This window comes from Neopelma chrysocephalum, unplaced genomic scaffold (assembly GCF_003984885.1).
Source record: "Neopelma chrysocephalum unplaced genomic scaffold, ASM398488v2 Primary Assembly neopelma1_69, whole genome shotgun sequence".
Taxonomy (NCBI): Eukaryota; Metazoa; Chordata; class Aves; order Passeriformes; family Pipridae; genus Neopelma; species Neopelma chrysocephalum.
The window spans coordinates 1616586-1624539 of NW_020897729.1; the positions used below are offsets into that span (position 1 = coordinate 1616586).

At 47.5% G+C, this 7954-nt stretch overlaps 1 protein-coding gene across 4 annotated transcripts in view; it reads right to left on the reverse strand.

Annotated features, from left to right (window-relative positions):
* LPP (LIM domain containing preferred translocation partner in lipoma) overlaps positions 1-7954 on the reverse strand; it is a 325524-nt gene that overhangs the window by 312240 nt on the left and 5330 nt on the right. For 3 of the 4 annotated variants that reach the window (XR_003534679.1, XM_027685929.1, XM_027685925.1), the window contains exon 1: positions 7909-7954. The exons of the other annotated variant lie outside the window; for it this stretch is intronic. The gene's annotated coding sequence lies outside the window, so the exon portion shown is untranslated. The remainder of the gene's footprint in view (positions 1-7908) is intronic. 4 annotated transcript variants of the gene reach the window in all.

The window sequence follows — 7954 nt, forward strand, 5'->3', positions numbered from 1 at the left end:
ATGACAGAGAAGGACCACAGCTTTGAGAAGCTTAAACTACCCTAAAAAATGTCAGTCATACTGTACCAGGGAAACAAGCCACTGAGGAAGCGTCAAGCAGATGATGTGAAGTCCCCATTACTTCTACTCCTTGAAATATGTTTTTATACATAAATACCACCTGGACCTTAGCCATCTTTGTGGTTCATTTTTGGACCTGCTCACCACCACATTTCAGCTTCAACAGCTTTAAGCTGATCTAGCCCCCAAATGCCAGAGGCAAAGACCAGCTTTCACACTAATCAAGGCATTTCAATAGCCATGCAAGATAAGTACAGCTCTTGCCCCTTAGTAAAGGATAATGATGATAATGCATAAGAGGCAGGTACAAGTGGAAAAGATGGAGGAGATGGACTGTAAAGATAGGCATCACTGCAGTGAAGAATTCAGACTAATCTCCAGAGTTGAGCAGTAAGGATGCTAACTTCAGTCTGTAATTACAAACAATTCTTTCCAACAATCTCTCTGCTTTATTATCAGTTATGACTGCAAACTTAAGAGAACAACCCTGATCTAAATGGGTTTTTTTCTCCATGATTGCAGTGTTAGGGGTGATGTGCGACAACTAGTTTCACTTCTCTCCAAGTCTCTGTGTCCCATCAGTAAATTAGTAATAATTTTCCTTCACCTTGGGAAGGCACTACAAAAATCACTCCTGCAGCTTGCAAAGTACTCCAGTGAAAGATCAAAGAGCACTCGAGAAAAATACAAAGGAAATTAATAATTCTGCATTCCACCCCGAGTTTGAATAGTATGTGGTAAATAAGGCTTGGGGCCACATACTGCACAAAAAGAAAAGCAACTGAATAGCTGCTCATTAAGTATCATCTTCCACTCTGGACACAAAGAGTAGGTGCTCTCGCAATCAATTGTCTATATCATAATACCTGCTTGCAGGTGAGGCTGAAATTAAGGTTTCATCAGCCACCTTCATTCTGGCATTTCATAGCTCTGGAGCACTTGGACTTTGCAACTTTAACACCATTCTTTTAGCAAAGTTCAGTGCATGCAATGAACTACAGGTCTGCCATGTGGCTGCCACAACCACTATCCATTTTTCTACGGAAATCCAGATTAAAGGCTTGTCTTGCCCACAGTAATGGCTTGAGGTACCTCTCAAGATTTGCCCAAACCCATGCAAGGCAAATCAAGTCTCTACCTCAAACAATGAGGTGTGTTAAATCCAAGCCAGCTGATGTCCTTCAGCGCTGAGCTTGAACAGGAACGTCACTGACACCCAGGCAAGTGAGGCACCAAGGATGCAGCAGCTGGAGCTACAACCACTTATCAGCTGCTAATTCAATCACTCTCACAACCCAGCCTCTGCTGCCTGCACTGTCTGGGAGACTCCTTGCTTTCATTCAAGCTTGCCTCACTAAGTGGAGTAATTCAAATCTGTTAAAGTGAGGTAATGAACTACTGAAACAGAGAACTCCTTAGGGTAAGTGCACACAGCGCATTGAAGATGAACATGCACATTACCAAGATAGAAACCACCTCAGCTGGGGTACAATGAACACAGTAACTGCAGCAGAACCACCTGCAAGTCACCTGTAACAGCACCCCAACATTTGTCTTTCAAAACGCAAACCTCACCAACCTGAGTTCCATGCAGCAGCCACATCGCTGAAAGAGCCCTACAGGAGATGTCTTAAATTTGCTCTGTTGTGTTTAAGAAAGGTTTGGAGCTGGACCACTTCTACCCCACCACGCAGTGCAACACTACCCACCCCACTGGACTCCACAAACCCTTCTTCAAGGCCTGTGGCACGACCTGTCAGCCTCCTCCACCCCACCTGCCTTTGCCCAGCTGTCTGGGCTGGTCCCACAATAAAGGAGTTGGGTCCTGTCTCTTCAGCAGCATTTCAGCCCCCAGCCACAAGGCAATGCACAGGCTCACCAGCTGAGGAGAGATCAGGAGCAGGGGGAGAAGAGACAACTGTAGCTCCCCACAATGAGATCAACTGTCCAAAAAAAAAAAAAAAAGGGGAGTCAGGGAGAGGAGTTACAAATTGATGCATAAACAAGACCTGACTGTGCAATTCAGAGCTAACAGGACAGTTTACTAAATGTTAATTAAATCCTTAGTGCCTGTTACTCCAGTAGTGGAGATCAACTTATTTTTAAATTAAATAAGCAATAAATGCTTAGATGAACTTCTATTAAATTTCATCCAGCGAATGAAGTATGTGGGGCTTTTAATAGACATTAAACAGCATAGTTATGGCAAGTTAGTTGATACTTTATTACCTAAAGATAATGGCCACATTTAATCTCGACTAACTATTCCACTGGCTGCACAATCATCCAGGACTTGGCGGAAGTTTGCCTGCCTTGAAGCATCACTGAGCAGAGGGAGCATGGGGAGGAAGGCAGCCAAGTGCTGAATGGCACCTACTTAGAGGATGCTTATGTGCATAAACCTACTTAGGCACAAAACAGGATCTCTCCCAGACAGATCTGGAAATCCCAAAGAGGGTTGATGGACTATCACCCAGAAACAAAGCTGGCATAAGCCAGAGACCCTCAAGCATCCCAACTCCCCACAAACCAAACTAATTTATGGGTTTGCTGAGGAATCATTGTATTATGATTCCCCTTATGGCATCAAGGGGAACAGAAAACATCCTAACAGCCTGCAACACTCAAAAGCTTATAACTTTGTCTAAGAAAAGTTTATCAGCAGCCCACAACTCCACCGATGTTTGTTTTCCTTCCCTGAGCATATTGTGATAGTTCGAGAGTGCTTCTGACTCACACGTGTGTGTCACTGTCACCCACAGATCCCAACAACAGATACTGACAGTCTAAAATGACAGAGACTTGCTGACAGTGACTTAAAAATTATCATTTTCATGCCAGCTCTTGCAGTTGCTCAGAACCTGATCGAAACCAGCTTTTGGAGATTAAATCAGAATCTCCACTGAGTTGTCTCTACCAATAACCTTAATTGCAACGATTAAGTGTGGGTAGTGGGTTTTGGTTTTTTGCTCCTTTGGACTGGAAACATCACCAGCCCTACCTGGCCAGCCATGGCCAGAAGCAGAATGAATGAAAAGAGCCAACCCTTCACCCCGCTAAACTCCACTTTGTAGGCAGGCACAAGCTCTCAAAAGCTTTTACATTTTGTGGGGATTTTTTCTGGTCTGTGGTTTTCGGTTTGATTTGTTGTTTTCTTTTCTCTGTTTGTTTCTATTTTACAAAACAAAGAGCTCCCTAAATCAAAAAGAGGAAAACACAGAGCTCTTCAAACTTTACTGATGCTCTCCTCCAGCATCCCAATGCACACGTGGAAGCCAATCACAAGACCTTCCCTCCAATCCTCCCTCTGGAACCCTTGTTCGTAAAGTTATTTCGAGTTCTGTATTTTCCTGCCTATAACCCACGCTCTTTAAAGGTACTGTTCCTTCTGAATCTGTCCATCAGAGAACCCACATCCTTCGGTAAGTTATGGTTTCCACCTCCTTTGTTCCTGCCCACTTTGTTCTGGCTGCAGTTCCAGTAAGCTCTCTAGCTTTTAGCAGAATTACCCTGCTACGAGAGAGAGAGCAAAGGGAGATGATGAAGCCAGTGGGGTGAAAAAGCAGAGGACCAAAAGCAGACAGGAGCGTCACTGTCTCACTCTGATGTGCACAGAGCAAACACAGACACTGAATCCCAGGCTTCTGGTGGGTCACATGGACTTGGTATTCATATTGCTTCCCTGAAAGTTTCTCCTCATCAAAAAAGAAACAATGTACCTAAAAAGCACAGACGTACCTAAAGAATCATAGAATATCCTGAGTTGGAAGGGACCCACAAGGACCATAGAGTCCTACTCTTGGCCATTGTATATCTCTTCATCATCCTGAAGCCACCCTTAAAACCCCTCCATGCATGGCACAGGGACTTCCCTCCACCTGAATGGATCACCAGGGCTGCCACAGACCACACCAGAATCTGGACAACCAGCCAAAGGTGAAACCCAGCATGGTCTGGTGCCAGCCAGAGCAGAGGGTACAAGTGTTGCTCAGAGTCATCTCAGAGACAGAAAAGTTATTTTATTAGGAGGAAGGAAGAGCTCTGTGGGTCAGGCTTTCAGAGACCTGACAAGCAACAAAATACCACTGAGGATGTATTGTTCACACAACCATGATGGGCAAAGGAATAGAGAAACCACTGTAGGCACCCTGAGGGTATATGTTTCCACAGACACACAGAAACTGTCTTTTTGGAACAATTTGTCATCCACCCAAGCTACTGCTTTTCTCTAGCTACAGTCAGCAAGAGATGCTTCATGGAAACCTACACGAAACAGTCTCTTCTTTCCAAACAGATGTTTATGATACAATGGGCACCACCATTAGCTGGTATAACTCTGAATGTACCTGACATTCATACAACCATCCAATCTTCTATCCAGACACGGCTAAATTCTTGTTCTCAGCAACATCCTGCATGATAAATGCCACCATTTAGTTACACTGAAAAGCACTTAATTTTCTTAGCCACTTTCACCTTGGTTTGCATTTGTACAAAGAAACAGGCACTCCTTTTCCACAGCACTGTTTCTGTGACACCTTTTTAACATGTGTCCTCTTAATAGGAGCAGTCCCATACTGCTGGTCAAAATCTCTCAGTTTTCCAGCTCCCCACCGTTCTTATTATCCCTCTGCAAAACTGCATACACAAAGTTTCACTGATCACAAGGGCATTACTTAAGTTTTACAGTCAGACATTATAGGACAAAAGTAGTGATTTTAAAAAGGCAACAGCCAGGCTTCAAAACTAAGCAGTGTCTCCACTCTGATCATGAACCCCTACACTGTAATTCTTACTATGAGTTATAATTAAAAATACATACTGATGATCATATCATATTATACATGTAAAAGCACTCCAGCTCCACTGATACAGCAGCCAACACTACTCGGTGCCTTGCAAAACTCACTAGTCCAGTTCTGGAGCTTCACCCCTGAATATCCTAGAGAAACAAGTGCTTTGGTAAGGGATACACAACTGAATCTGCCATTACATTATTTGAAAGCTTGAATTACACTGCACCAGTTCCTCATTCTGCCCATTACCTCACTAACACTGCACAGCTAAAGGTGTTACTCAGAGCAATGCAACTTTGAAATCCAATGTGCTCTAAAAATTTCCATGAGACAAGGCAGGTAAACTAACCATGACTGCCAGGATACGCGACCTGAAAATTCCTTCTGGCCTGCCAGTCTAAAGCCAGGCTTTGGCCAGTTTGTCCTGGTCTGAAGACAGCACATGACAGACAAGATCATTCAATACTTTTATCCCCTAAAGCTGGATGACTGCTCCATGGAACAGAAACAAGGGACAAGACTCAAAGAGTGGGAACTCACACCAAGACAGGCATGCTCACCAGCATCTTGCCCTGACATCCAGGCTGATCTCCAAACATGCTCCAAAGGTGAAAAACTCACCTCTGTGCAACAGGAATCAGAGCTTCTCACCCAGCTCTGTACCAGCATCTCTGCCCAGCCAGTCCCAACCACACCAGGTGAGCAGGGCTTGCAAGACAGAGACATCTGCACCAGGAGAAAAGCAGTACCTCTCACCAACCCGGGCACACAGGGACTGTACAGCTGCAATTCATAGCAGCTTGGAGCCGTACCTACAGACGCTTCAACAAGACACAGTTACAGCTTCATTTTCCTGGACACATCCTCCATTTCCACCCAGGAGTTTACCCAGGCAGCACACAAGGGCTGCACACCATTGTGTGCAGGACTGTTGGCAACAAGGGACACACACAGCAAACATGCCCGTGGCCACAGAATACACATGGTGGGACCGACTTTTGGGAAGCAATTCTCTTGCCCACTACAAGGCATTACTCTACAGCCCAGAGATGCCCAAAAAGACTATGGTGACCTTCAGCAACACATGTGCTCCAAACAGGCCCTCTAACCGCAGGGCAGGGAAAGAAGCCTACAAGGATCAGAAGACATCTGATGGCAGGAAAGCCCCTAGCACCACTACTGATGGCAACTGAGTGCTGCCACTATCCCAGACCCAGGTGTTCCTGATATGGCAGTTTTTCTTAACAACCTACACAAGCTGACTCAGGTGGAAAAAGAAAACCTGAATAAAACAATTAAAGGAAAAGCACCTGTGAAACAATGGGCTGAAGGGCCCATTAGCAGCACCAGCATCATAATAAAGTTACAGGCAGGATTAGATACAGAGCTAGGGGCTTAGTGCCAGGTGGCTCAATGGCCACCACCCACACCATCACCTGCAGCCCATCCCGCAGGGAAAAACCCTCCAACAAAGGCTAAACAACTGAACAGGGGAATAACAGAGCTAATAAATTCAGGAGCAATAGGAAGAAAAATCATGGGGTGGGCAGGGGGAGACAGAGAAGGCCAACAGAGAGAAGTTTTCAACAGTAAATCTTTATCCACAGATGTACTTACTTCCCAAGGGAAATCCCAGAGCATTATATAGCCTTGTGTGGGCCAGTCCTGGTGCAGCAAGGATGGGGATAATTAGAAAGTCCCTCACATCCCCCGACTGTGCTGGTGCACAGTGGGCTGGGCTACACACAGGACAGGGGCCAACATTTTTCAGCATGAACACAGCCACATTATTAACATAAAGATGAAACGTTGTGTCCTGTTCCCCAGCTCTGCATGTTCCCATACCTTCCTAATACCCCATATATGCAATTACTTAGTAAGCCAGCACCTGCTGTATCACCCCGCTCCAGGGATTTCCCACTCTCTCAGATCTTGCCCCAGAAATCACTCCTGGAACGAATGAGCACAAACTCTACAGGCAAATGAGTACACGGAAGCAAAGGAATCCTCAAATCTAGAGTATTTCCACAGACTTGACACTTCCATGTGAGATCTTGCATTTTGCATTGGGTCAAAACCGCTTTGTGCAGAGGGACCAAGGAGTTGTGGATGTGCAGGAACACATATCAGCACACTGGTAAACTTTCGTGAACCAATTGCCTAGCAAAACAGAAAGAAAACAAACAGGAAACTAACCAAACTATCACACAACTGGCCCAAAAAGCCAACTCCTACAGGTGTAGAAAAAAAGAAACAAACAAAAAATGCACAAAACAAAGCGGGAGGCTCCAACTCTCATTTGTTTCACCAGCAGGGCCAAGCTGCACCTCGAGGTACAGTAGCCAGAGCAATTACGGCAGGAGTTTCTCTATCAACGCCTCCTCGGGAGCGCTGCCTGCTTCCCAAGCACAGCCCCGGGGCGCGGGGAGTGCTCCTGAACAACGTCAGGGGCAAGGTTAGCCTGTTCAGAATGGGAGGGCAAGAAAAGGGGAAAGAAAAAAAAACCTACATATATTTAAGTTAAAAAAAAAAAGCCCTGCGTGACGTCAGGGTCTGGGAAACTTTTCCGTCCTCACCTGGTGGGGAAGGCTGGGCCTCCCCCGGCGTATAAAAAGCCGCCGAGGCTTTACTCAACTTGTTACTTAGGACGAGCCCCGGCCGCGGGCCGGCGGGGACTCGGGGCGGGGCGGCGGCCCCCGCCCGGGCCAGGTGCACCTGCGGCACCGAGCCCGCCCGCCCGGGGGGACCCCGGCCCGCCCGCCGGCACCGAGGGGGAGCCGTGCGGAGGGGCCGCCCGAGCACCGGGGAGTTCCCCCTGCCCCACGGCCGGCGCTGCCCCCGCCCCGCGGCCGAGCTCGCCCCGCACCGGGCCGGCCCCCTCCGGCGGCCGCGGCACCCCGGGCGGAGGGAGGAGCCAGGGCGGCCCCCCCGGACGGCCGAGCAGCGCTCCCCGCCCCGGCCGGGGGCTCCAGCTGTGGCACAGCTGCCTCGGCGGGCGGAGGGGGGTGGGAAGGGGGGGAGGAAGGGGGCAAGTTATTATCTGCAACAATACCTCGGGGGAGGAGGCAGCGGAGGCGAGCGCGGCGGCGGCGGCGGGA